Genomic DNA, 14,538 nt, shown 5'->3' on the forward strand with positions numbered 1-14,538 from the left:
TATTTCTCCAATAACTGTAACTTAAGCTTCAGGTATGCCGATGATCTGATGTCTTTACATATGGCCAAACTGCCTATTTTCTTTCACGGATTTTCCCACCTGAGCTAGAAATAAAAAAGTTACAACCTCACGTGTTTCATACTTGAAAATATGCTTAAGGATTCAGAGTGACTGAAAATTATATCATCCACCTTCCCTTAATGTCGAGCAATATTTCACAAGCAGATGCTTTTGGTGTCTACATTTCACAACTCTCAAGGTGCAATTGAGTATGCCCTTCCTATGAAGATGTCAAAGAGGGACATTCGACTCTTGCCCAAAAGTTGCTTCGTCAGGGTTACAACATTCAATGCCCCAGTAAAGCTTTGAATTTTTTTTACGGCAGACATGTGGAGGACATTTCCAAAGTTGACGCATCTGTGACCAAACCTATGTGTGACGCAATTCCTTATATTTGCCTGTGTTCCCGTATTTGTTGAATGGCTTTGCATGTGTTTGTAACCAGTTCCGCCGATGCGACATGATATGCTTACCTTTTCGCTTACCCCTGGTAACTGGTAGTGATTCATAAACTGATATAGTCAGCACCGTTCGACGGAATTTGCTCTTAACAAGGGTTTCCTACGATTATTGAAATGGGTTTGTCGCTTTTTGTTTCTCAAAGATAATGGATTTTGTTATATTGTTCTATTATCAGGATTTAAGGCAGAATGACCTCCACGTTTACTCGGGGCGGTCGGGTAGCCTAGTGGTTAAAGCGTTCGCTCGTCACGCCGAAGACCCGGGTTCGATTCCCGACATGGGTACAATGTGTGAAACCCGTTTCTGGTGTCCCCCGCCTTGATATTGCTGGAATATTGCTAAAAGCGGCGTAAAACCTTACTCACTCACTCATCTCAGTGCAAGTAGACCCAGTATATAACATCTCAGTGCAAGCTGACCCAGTATATAACATCTCAGTGCAAGTTGACCCAGTATATACAATCGAAAAGGCCCTTTATATCTTTCTGGGATTATTTGCCCAGCTCTTACAAAACTAAACATTTCAGTGAAAAGGTTGCGTAGGTTACATTACCGCTCTGTATTCGGTAACGTTGTTAGTTCTATGCAAGTTACTTCTATTATATAACACACAAGTGTTCTCTACTGAATAGACGTATCTCTAAGTGGTCCTAACAAGTGCTCTGAGCGACATGACGATTTCTCACTCTTGTATGCTTGATGTCTTAGGACTAAGATCACAATGTAAGGTTAGTTATGCAAAGATCCCAGGACCCCACTTCATTTCGAACACTGGATGAGCCACCCGTGAAGATCTGGGTTAGAATAGGTCAGGTTAGCAACCCATGCTTGCCGTAAGAGGCGACAATGTTTGTCGTAAGAGGTAACTAACGGGATCGGGTGGTCAGGCTCGCTGATGCATGTCATCGTACCGCAAATGCGTAGAACGAAGCTAATGATGTCAATCACTGGGTTGTCTGGTCAAGACTCGATTATTTACAGACCGCCATCACATAGCTGGGATATTGCTGAGTATGACGTTAACCAACCAACCAACAATCGGATAGGCCCCATGGCCCCATACCCGTAACACTAAAATAAATAGATGAGTGAGTGAGTTTGGTTTAATACTGCTTTGGACAATATGTTTGGACAGTTATATCACGGTGTGCCAGGTGTCACGGTGCTTCAGTTTGAAGGAATGTCCAAAGTGATGCAATGGTGCTGGCAAAAACGGAAACATAATCCGGGAAAATATGGGATTCAAACCAACGATGTTAGGTTTCTGGTATGCTAAGAAACTCTGCTACGTGAATTGTGGTGCCTTTGACTATTGGGCCACTCGTGCTCTCCATGATATATAAAGGAGGGCTTGACTGGGAACTGGGGAAAATATCTATTATATTATTATCCATTACCTCAAGTTTCAACGGAGTCCATTGAACACATGTCTGCTGTATCAAGGGCAGACAATCCTGGACGTTTTATCTGTCTGTAGTCGGGTTGTGTCATATATGCATTATCATGTCCATGAATACTTCGTATTTTACTTATTTTGGAACACGAATATAAAGCCAACGACATTTAGAACCGAATGTTTCCTCTGATAGACTTGAGAATATGTTCATGTACCTGGTTTCAGCAGGAATGAATGGTATCATTTGGCCTTCGTCCTTTCGTGTGATCATGGCTGCGTCAACGCCTTTGGGATGACGGGGGCAGTGTTACTGTCTTGGCCCTCAAACGCTACCAAGTTCGTGATAAGTCTCGGGGACAAAGTGACCACCAGCATAATCAGTGACCTGGTTCAGGTAAATAAAAGCGACAAAACCCTGTCCATAACCACAAGAAATATCTGCACAGAGCAGAGTCGATTTTACGATTTCAATATGTTTATCACTATTAAACAGTGATGATACCAGGTTTTCGCAAAAAAAGTCCGTCACAAACACATGCACGGGTAAGTCAGTTGTTGACCTCAACCTTCCGACAAGAAAAGAAGAAATACCATTTGGTAGTGAACAGGTTAAATTGTCGAAATTATGTATCCTCCTTGTTTAAAATAAATGTTCAAAATTGATGAAACCCGAATGTCCAGACATACAATATCAAAGTACTTAATCATTGGATTTCGATCAGGCAATGAACTATTACAATGAAACAATTTCAATCTTTAAATATTGTTATTTCAAATAAAAAATAAAAAATAAACCCTTTAAATGTTTCCAAATAAAAAAATAGGCGATAGGGTAGTCTAGTGGTTAATGCGTTCGCTCGACACGCCGAAGACCCGGGCTCGATTCCCCACATGGGTACAATGTGTGAAGTCCAATACCGATGTCCCCCGCGGTGATGTTGCTGGAATATGGCTTAAAATGGCGTAAAACCACACTCATACACTCAAATAAAAACAAAAGTCGTCCCCCGAAAAGCAAGGAAATACTAGCAGCCTATACACATGAAGCCAGTGCAACCATTTAACATAGCTATGCCCTATTATCACCAGGCACCACATGATACGGTTGATTTTAATTAGTTCAGAGTGTTATTACATCGTTCATAATACCCTGTGTCTAGTATTAACAATCCAGTTTGATGGAAATTACATTCTAAATATATCGTAAAAAACAATTACCGGCAGTAGAAATTACCACATGGACTTTTTAGTTAGAGTCTGATGGACGTCGAACAAATTCACTGTCAAGGAGATAACGTATGTAGCGTCCTTTCAGGTAAAATGTTGACCGACAGACCTTTTAGCGGGGACAGCACAAGCATGTTACCTGGTCTAGACTGGGATCAGATATTTTATGGACCTCGTATTCCAACACGTGACATAAGCCAGAATATGTGAACTGAATGGAGACAAGTCTCCAGATCAAAAACAGGAATGTTTCTGGAATAATTAGGTTATACAAGAGTCGAGGGGAATAGCTAAAGAAATAACGGCTCAACGCATCAATTTGGTTCTTGTTTACCGCCGCACTTAGCAACATTCCAGATATGTGGACCGCCTCCGTGGTCTATTGGTAGCTCTAGAGCGTCTACCCTGAGAGCGGAAGGTCCGGGGTTCGACCCCCGGCCGCAGCATACCAAAAGACGTTAAAAGATGGTACTTGTTTTCAGCCTGCCTGACGCTCGGCATTTAGAGACTAACACAAAGACTTGTCGCCTCGGCGTCAGTGTGCTATGTCTGAGTTGGGTATTCATGTTAAACTGTGGGCTAGTACTATAAAATCTAGTACCAGCAGCCACACACACACCGCAAACGGACATGTACGTCTCCACAGTGCAATAATCCCGAACTCGACGTTAAACCCCATTTCACCTCACCTCCAGATATATGACGGCGGTCTGAAAGTAGTCGAGTCAGAACAAGACAATCCAGTGACTGACATTATGAACATTGATCTGAGCAAGTTGGATATGATGACATGCAATCAACCAAGTCATCGAGCCTGATCCATTTCATCGCCTTTTACGACAGGCATAGGTTGATAGGGACCTACATTTCTCTCCTCACATCATGTTGTAAAATAACACAAGGATACATGCATAACAGGCTATTTGGAGAGATTACAAACTTACTCGTTCATCATGACTGCCATGGTATTATTGTCAGCCATAGCATTCGTGAAGGTAAAAGGTTGAAGTTGTGCAAAACAACACAAAACACAACAATAGATATCATAACCTTATTTATATGGCATACCAAATAATATTGCTGTACATCAAACTTCAAAATACATTCGGGGCGGTCGGGTAGCCAAGTGGTTAAAGCGTTCGCTTGTCACGCCGAAGACCCGGGTTCAATTCCTGACATGGGTACAATGTGTGAAGCCCATTCTGGTGTCCCCCGCCGTGATATTGTTGGAATATTGCTAAAAGCGGCATAAAGTCAAAACTCACTCACTCACTCAAAATACATTCAGAAATGGCTATGTAATAGGCAACAATGACATGGTCAGCATGGGGCCATGTCGAAAGTCTGTATTTGGTTTGCAAATTTTGGAGACGTCATTTCTGGGATCACGTTCTCAGCTTCAAATTTCAGCTTCATAAGGAGATGACGTAAACATTGCAGTGGAACTAGATGCAACGGGGTTACTAGAAGGTGGGTCAAGAACAAAATATAAAAAAACATACCCACACCATATGTTATTCCGCATTTATTGCTTGCATCATTTGATAATGATACATGCAACAATGGCTGAAAAATGGGCAAGAATTACGTTTAATTGTTCCAAACTGGCCCGGAATTGAACAGTCTTGAGCGGTATTATAGTTTCAGCTTCATAGACCTTGTAGTTATACAAGTTAACGACGGACGACACTCCACACATATGATCTTTTGATTTTCAGTCAGGTGAGCTAAGAATAGAACTACTTGAGAAATGGTTATTGTTTTATTCAACTATCCCGATCATGACATGTGTCAACCTCCACCTAGTTACCTTCAAACGAAATGCACATACGCTGCAACGGATTCTGACAGAAGAGAACGTTTTACATCCTCGTCTATGCCAATCCAAAGTTATTTCGTTCTGAGAAGATAGCTTTTGATAAAATATTCATGACCAATACTGACATACTTGAAAAAAGACGATGACTTTACAAGTTGTTTTCATGATTAGAAGAAAGATGCTAGCCAGATTTCAGCTTCATCGATGAATCAGAAGACGATGTTTCAAGAGTTGTTTTTCTGTGAACAACCATCGACAAGCATGACAAACACGTACCTAACGTTCAGTCAGGTGAGTAAAAAAACGCATTTTTCATGGGCTTTTGTCTGTCAACTGCCCGCCCACCCATCCATCCATTTGTCCGTCTGTCGAATCGACAATCAGTCCGTTATCACTTCCGGTTAGTCTGATGTCTGGTGGGGTCTTGAGATTCCTTGATGGCTATTGTGATGAAAGTCTGTTAATCTGATGGTTGATGGAGCCTTGATATTCCTCGATGGCTATTGTGATGAAAGTCTGTTAATCTGATGGTTGATTGAGCCTTGATATTCCTCGATGGCTATAGTGATGAAAGTCTGTTAATCTGATTGTTGATGGGGCCTTGATATTCCTCGATGGTTATTGTGATGAAAGTCTGTTAATCTGATGGTTGATGGAGCCTTGATATTCCTCGATGGCTATTGTGATGAAAGTCTGTTAATCTGATTGTTGATGGAGCCTTGATATTCCTCGATGGCTATTGTGATGAAAGTCTGTTAATCTGATGGTTGATGGGGCCTTGATATTCCTTGATGGCTATTGTGATGATAGTCTGTTTATCTTATGGTTGATGGAGCCTTGATATTCCTCGATGGCTATTGTGATGAAAGTCTGTTAATCTGATGGTTGATGGGGCCTTGATATTCCTCGATGGCTATTGTGATGAAAGTCTGTTAATCTTATGGTTGATGGAGCCTTGATATTCCTTGATGGCCAATGTGATGAAAGTCTGTTAATCTGATGGTTGATGGGGCCTTGATATTCCTTGATGGCTATTGTGATGAAAGTCTGTTAATCTGATGGTTGATGGAGCCTTGATATTCCTCGATGGCTATTGTGATGAAAGTCTGTTAATCTTATGGTTAATAGGGCCTTGATATTCCTCGATGGCTACTGTAATGAAAGTCAGTTAATCTGATTGTTGATGGAGCCTTGATATTCCTCGATGGGTATTGTGATGAAAGTCTGTTAATCTTATGGTTGATGGGGCCTTGATATTCCTTGATGGCTATTGTGATGATAGTCTGTTTATCTTATGGTTGATGGAGCCTTGATATTCCTCGATGGCTATTGTGATGAAAGTCTGTTAATCTGATGGTTGATGGGGCCTTGATATTCCTCGATGGCTATTGTGATGAAAGTCTGTTAATCTGATGGTTGATGGAGCCTTGATATTCCTTGATGGCCAATGTGATGAAAGTCTGTTAATCTGATGGTTGATGGGGCCTTGATATTCCTTGATGGCTATTGTGATGAAAGTATGTTAATCTGATGGTTAATAGGGCCTTGATATTCCTCGATGGCTACTGTAATGAAAGTCTGTTAATCTGATTGTTGATGGAGCCTTGATATTCCTCGATGGCTATTGTGATGAAAGTCTGTTAATCTGATGGTTAATAGGGCCTTGATATTCCTTGATGGCTATTGTGATGAAAGTCTGTTAATCTGATGGTTGATGGAGCCTTGATATTCCTCGATGGCTTTTGTGATGAAAATCTGTTAATCTGATGGTTGATGGAGCCTTGATATTCCTCGATGGCTATTGTGATGAAAGTATGTTAATCTGATTGTTGATGGAGCCTTGATATTCCTCGATGGCTATTGTGATGAAAGTCTGTTAATCTGATGGTTGATGGAGCCTTGATATTCCTCGATGGCTATTGTGATGAAAGTCTGTTAATCTTATGGTTGATGGAGCCTTGATATTCCTCGATGGCTATTGTGATGAAAGTCTGTTAATCTGATGGTTGATGGAGCCTTGATATTCCTCGATGGCTATTGTGATGAACGTCAGTTAATCTGATGTCTGACCGGCCTCTTTCTTTGAATCCACCCACTGAAATTCTTCTATATTTTGTCTCTGTACACAATATACCAAAAAATGTTTTTGTTAAGGTTGGGGCAATTTTGGATTCTGCAAACGGTCTTTTTTACTCATTGGAAGTGAAAACTCTCGATAATTCTTATTAATCACAATAAATGCAAGTTATTTTTTTTTTACCTTTGTACCTGATTGGAATATCGTCCCTCAGCCCTGGTGTAAACATCACTAGCCGTAGAACGTGTGTGTATTGCCCACCACGTTCTTGGTGCGGAAATCACAATATGGGGCCAGAGGGCGAGCACTTTAAGCTTCTGTAATATTTTTGTTTGAAATCCTACAGCAGTATTTAATACAAACGATTGTTGAAAATACCACAAACGAGACCGGAAGAACTCATATACGCGTCCTTCTGTTATACCAAACAGTAATAAATATATGATTATTGTTTGTTACTAAACGTGGTAAACAGAGATATAGTTACACCTCTATCATCAGAGGCTCAGGACTGCGTCGGTCCACAAGGTCCAACGATGCCGACGATGCTTGAATGCGTGGATCCAACTGTTGTCGAAGGCTTCCTCCTGGGGGCGTAAAACGTCCCCAACAGCAGAAATGACGTGATCATCATTTTCAACCAGACAGTTCCTTTTCAAGTTTGTGAAGAGGGGCAAATCTGACGGTGCCAAATCTGGAGTTCAAAGCTTCAGTCATGCATTGCAGGGGTGACAAAATATTTTTGTGCACGGTACATTGGCCTGGTTGGACAATACGCGTTTAATTTTCCACGACGCGTTGAGCCTCGATATTCTCAATAAGTTGCCTGAACAGATTAGCATACTATTGGTTCTTAATGATCTGACCTTTCAGGAGGTAGGATCATTTAGGAATATAAAAACCCCGAAGTCATCACCATGCCAGCTGATGGAACAGACTTTGCCTTCATCGGAGGAGGAGACGGTATATGATTCCACTGCTGACAGTCTCTGGCTGATCGTCTCTCGCTGATGCTGGTGAAACCAAGAGTCATCCATGGTTACAAGTTACTTAATACATCAGCTATGTCTGCTTCAAACGACGTACCTACTGACGAAATATGATGACGTGTGAAGCCTTGGAACCTAGCCTGCAGAAACCTTTGTCATGCCCAATTCGTTCCTCGGAATGTTCTCAACTCCCTCGTGGCAGATGCCTGCTGTAATGGCGAGGTGGTGAGTCGGTCATCCATTAACTAATCATGTATTCTATCAACATTTTCCTTAGCGGTGGCAGCTGAAGGTCTTCCTGATATCGTATCACCTTCGAGGCCCTCTCTCTTCCCCTAACTGTTAGAGTCAGCTCTTGTAGTTGAAGATGACAGAGCAGTAGCCAATGTCGTACATTGTCATCAAGTCACTTTGATGCATACAGGAATATGATGCCTGGTTGTGTATTTGGTTCAAATGAAGCCTGCAAGCATGGGAAGTATTATACTTCATGTACTATACATCGTTCACAGTTAGGCTCAGATATTATGAACATATTTGTCCAAAGGAAAACCGCGAAAATTGTTGTTATGAAACGGGATTACAATAAATATTGATATATAAACCCTTTTCTTTCATTTGAGCGGACGGTAGTTTAGAGCCAGTGGGACATGAGAAACACATAAACTAGAGACGTCCTTATTGCGGCATAAAGGAACTGCTGCCAAGTCTATTTCTCGTAGACGAGTACCTTCATGATCCGATAATTTCTGTCTTTCGTCCTATTACGTATCACAATTGTGCCAAAAAAATATCAAGAACACTGAACACTGAATGGCAGTCTATCTTTACCCGAGCAAAAGAAAGTTCGTGTCCATAGAATATGAATCTTTTGATGTTATGTTAAAACAATATAGGTTTATTTTAACATTGGACGATCATAACTGTTAAAGCGACACAGTTTGACGTTTATGTGTTCTAACGGTATATTTCCACATTCCCAGGGGAAACCCTGTGGATTTTCCTGCCATTAAATAATACAGAATCGTCGTTCATTTAAGAATTGACCTTCACTGTGTGTGAGTTCATTGGAGTATGAACCTTCATAGAGTGAGGGCCAAACTGTATGAACGTCGGAGCTTATAATTTTTTTATCACAATTTCTTACCTCAAATGATGTAGGCCAAAATCTAAACACAATTTTATGTAGTACGTGTGACTTCATGTTTACACTGACAGCCGTACAACAACCAGCTATATCGCGGAGTAAAATAGTTCCTCAAAAAGAGAGGTGACATGAGCGTATGGATACACAACTTGCTCTTCAGAAACATCTTACGCAGCACATTCAATTCAATTCTTTATATCAGTATAAAGGCCATAGGCCCTCGTACAAATACTCATTGAAAAATACAATATGAGGCAGATGACAGAGGGTATTAAGTGACAGTATTTCGGATTGCAAGTGCTTCCAGTATATACTTAACACAATTAGTTACAATACTAGTGCGGTTACAAGATAACCGTGTATTATATTTAAATAAAGTAGGTTTGGAAGAGTGATAAATAGGTAAATACTTATTTCTTAAATATCTGTAACATGGGCAGACAAGCATAAAATGAAACTCATCTTCAATTTCCTGTAAATTACAAAATCTGCACTGCCTATTACAGTACTCTATACCGCATCTTCTACCTAAATTTACCATCAATGGCAACTCGCCAACTCTTAACCAACAAAACATACGTCTTTAATGACGGCTTGTGATTTCACAGAGATACTTTTCAACTGTTAGCAATGACTTATATTCCTTATACATTGATAATTTACGTATTTCACGAACTTTACAATACCAGTCCTGTTGGTTACAGTCTTTTAACCTTTGAATAAATGCATTAATAAAGAGGGTCTCATTACCAACTTCCTGCGAAATCCACACGTGGCCAAATCCATAACTGAATAATAATCTTTTGACACAAGTTACCCATGTATTGCGATTAACTTTATCTAAAGATTTCATCATTAAATAACATTGCTTAGGGTATCTATAACTGGGTAAAGATAACAATTTCAACCAATAGTTAATACATCTCTTGTGATAATCAGTAAATAATCCATATCTACCACATTCGCCAAGGGCAGCAACATTTGTAACATGACTTCCAATTCCAATAGTAAATTTACAGAATTTAATCTGAAATTTTTCAATTGCTGCAATTTTTGAATAGCCCCATATTTCTGAAGTGTATAATAATACAGGCCTAAGTTGACTGTCAAATATTTTAAAAAGTATATGTACGGGTATGTTCTTCAAACAATGCTGTAATTTCTTAACAACGAATAGAGCCTTATTTGCCTTCTGAACAAGAGAGTTGATACCAGTCGTCCAACACAGCCGATTTGAAAATAAAAAACCAAGATAATTATAATAGGTAGATACATTAACATTAACATCTCCAACCTCCATTTCTCAGTACTCCTAAGTTTTCCACCATTTCTGAAAACTAAAATTTCAGTCTTACTAAGGTTAACTTCTAAACCCGATTTAGTACAGAACGATTTAAGGATATTAAGTTTTCGTTGGAGACCAACTACAGTATCATCAATTATGCACAAATCATCGGCATATAATAACAACAATATGTCTAGAGATTTTTGACTCACAAATATTCCCCTCTCCCCGGAGGACTGCAACATTGATTCTAATTCAACAATAAGCAAAGAGAATAATATTAGGCTAAGGGTGCAGCCTTGGCGTACACCACTAAGCGTTTCAAAGTAGCAAGTTGCTGTGCTATTTGATAACTTTACAGCCGATTTTACTTTTAAATACATATCTTTAATGACATAAAATAACTTTCCATGTATATCCTTATTTAACATGACATACCACAACAATTTTCTATTTACACAATCAAAGGCTTTTCTAAAATCAACAAATAAACAGTAAAATCTGCCATTAGCTTTAGATAAGTATTTCTGTATTAGACTTTGCAACACAAATATATTATCAATGGTGCTGTATCCTGAGACTCTGGTATCTTATCGTAAATGTCACAAAACATAGTAAGCCGTTTATTAAGAATAAAAGTAAATATTTTACCCAATACATCACTAAGTGTAATACCCCTATAATTGTTAACATCAAATTTGCAGCACATATGTTCAAATCATATCCTCATTAGATTAGAAAGGTCTGTAAAGAACTACCTCATTAAGTCAGTCACAATGACAGCGCGTCGTAATACATTTACATCAAGTACAAGACGTCAAAATGGCCGACACGATAAACGTGACGGGAGAGATTTCCGAAGTTCTTAATGAACATGTGGAGGTTACATGTTAGTCATCATTGATCAAATGACCGATCATTGAAAGGTGAATAAAAATGCGTCAAACAGACACTAAGGTAAATTCATAGATTGACGGAGACGGTCAATGTCAGCTTAGGCACGGATTGAGTCGATACTACGATAGTTTAGATGTGCATTTCTTCGTTTGTTCATTAGGATACGCGGCAGCGAGGATATTCGTGAACAATCATGCAGTCACGCTCTCTGACATTTCTCAATGTATACTGAAACACTGAGACCAAGAATAAAGGTTCTAAATGGTCAGAAAGAAGGCTTATGTATGTTTTCGTGCTAGGGAATTCCCAGGGGTTTCCCCAGGAATGTGGAAGTAGTCCGTCAGTGTTTACGTCATTTCAAGAACACGATCTCGTGAAATACGTATGAACGTCAAATTGTGTCGTTCATACACTTATGAACGTCAATTTCGCGGTAACGTGACCGACCTCTCGTCCAATGGAAAAGCCGTATATCGTGTAAACTTCAAATTAAAAAATTATAATCATTTATACACTAACTTTAATCTTCAACATTTAAAAGTTTTAAAGTCAATGCTTTTCACTGCATGTGGGTGATAGCAGATCACATCCCGTGGGTATACGGGTTACAATTGGCCTTCAGCACGCTTGTCGGGTGGTCAGGCCCGCTGACTTGGTTGATTGCATGTCACAGATGATTTACTGACCTTCATCATACAGCTGGACTATTGCTATTTCTGGCATTAAACAACAAACACACAACAAATGTTTGCATGTCTTCGCTACGATTACACTTACAATGATCGAGGGTGGGAATCAGCAGCACTCTGTAGTGATGTCTAAAATCTATTCAGCACCATATTTGACATACGTTTATGATCACCTTTAAATGATAGGTCATTGTATCAATGATGACCATCACATAATTACCATACGTTCAGAGACAATTATTAAGTCTTAAGGTCATATGGACGTAGTGTACTTGAAACCTATTTATTATAACCAAGCTATAAAGGGTTACTGAAGGGCATTGTGACTAGAGATACGTTTTTTCTATAAAACAACATCCATCGAGACAAGGACACACTTTATCCACAAGGCTTCCACCAGACCGACAAATAGACACGTAATGGAGAAGTTTTGAGTCGGTCAACTGGAAATTTACAACGTCAACGCCAGAGAATAACCAGTCTCGATTATCCGAAGGTGATTCCATTGGGAGTAAAAGTGAAAGTCTTTCTGTTTGCTGCTCAGGACCAGTCACTTCCCACTCGAAACCGCCAGTATGTGATTTTGCAGATTACGTAATGAATTTAATGAGACTGTCCAACACATTGTCAGTGGATGCCCAGCTTTGGCACAAACACAGTATCTTAAGCGACATGATGGAATGGCTCGATCATTTTATAACCGTCTTCGCCATGCTTGTGGTTTTGAAACAGAGGTCCATCAATGGTACGACCCGGAATATGTAGAGGACGTCATGGAAAATGATGAATACAAAATTCTTTGGAATAGGTCCGTTTGCAGCCTCAGACGTATCCAGGCCAATAAACCTGATCTTGTCCTTTTTGATAAATCCAATGAAATCATTTATATCATTGAATTTTTCTGTCCCTTTTGACACTAATGTGATTGACAAGGTTCAGGAAAAACATGGCAAATATGCGGACCTCGCTTTCGAAATGTCACGCTTGCATCCCAAGTACCAAATTGTCCGACTTCCCATTGTTCTCGGTGCCTTAAGTTTGGTACATCCCAATCTGTTGACTGACATTGGGAGAGTACCTGGATTTGCTACCAGGAATACAGCCCTTCTGGCAATCTGGGTAATGCAGAAGGCTGCAGTGTTGGTGAGTCTTCACATTCTCTATAAAGATCTGGGTGTGTTTGACAAGGCAGCGCTTCCAGGGAGAAGTCCCATTCGCTGTCTGGGCAGCGTGTAGAGGGGACAAGGGCCCCGTGCTGATGAGCCTAACCGATGAGCCTAACCAGCCTGACCTAAACACCCAAAACCTCTTTGCTGCATTTATGATTTCAATGAGAGAAGCTAACAGTGTTTCCGGAACAGACAGTTGGATTTGAAGGTCAATGTTGGTAAGATACGAATGTCACGAGACAGAGTTCCACAAACCTGGAGCAACAGAGCTGAAAGGTTGCGTTTTAGTGTTACGTGAAGATCAAGATCTCAGTGATCTTGCAGGGGTGTGCCTGGATAGCACCTCACACACGTAGTCTGGTCTTATAAGATGATAATAATTGCTGGCACGGGTAACCAATGCAAGGATTGTAGAACAGGTATACATTAATTGTTTGATAAAAAATAATTGGTATTAGCCACATATTAATACCATATATAAGACCAGTATGTCAACTGAAGAAGAAATCTGCCAAAAACACATGCATGAGTACTATCAACCTTTGAACATGACGCTCAAACTTGAAGACGTGTCCATTCCTCGCTAATATATCACCAAATGTCCGTCTCAAAGATTAACCTTAATTCTCAATACAATCAAACAAGAAATTTCTTTATATTCACAGAAACAATCTGAAAATTAATACAGTCGGGATTCTCAAAATCTCATTAAAATTGCTTAACTTTTATAATCTCCGAAAAGAACCAGGTTAAATTCTGTCAAAACATTAGATTTTTCAACTTGTACACCACTATCCAACGTTACAAACTTAAGGGGAAACTTCTTTCGTTGATCCATGAGATTTTTTTTACAAACTCGGTGACCAAAGATATAGTTACATATCCATGTTGAGAGGTTCAGGTCAATTTGTCAAAAATGAAAGCAAATGTCATCGGAAGTTTCCTGAGAAATAAAGACTTCCTCATTGATAACATCTATGGAAATTTAGGAGTAAGACATTAAGGCAAGAAGTAGGCATATCTATGGGTACCAATTGCGCCCCCTTTCTTGCTGGTCTGTTTGTATGTACATGACTCATGTTACGTGTCAATTCCCAAATTGAAACAGTACGTTAACCCAGAAATCTGTAGGTAAAAGAACTTAGTTGTGAAACCATCAAACAGCCAACAAGTGATATACAATCAACAAATGTATTACAAAATTAAGTAGGTTTACAAATCAATACAAGTTACTGCTCAGCAATTACAGTGACAGTTAACAATAGAGTGGTAGTACAATATTCAATGACAGTATGTGATATGATGGCAGTGGGCAGTATCA

The sequence above is a fragment of the Haliotis rufescens genome, unplaced genomic scaffold (assembly GCF_023055435.1).
Source record: "Haliotis rufescens isolate VD_foot unplaced genomic scaffold, xgHalRufe1.0.p SCAF_26, whole genome shotgun sequence".
NCBI lineage: Eukaryota > Metazoa > Mollusca > Gastropoda > Lepetellida > Haliotidae > Haliotis > Haliotis rufescens.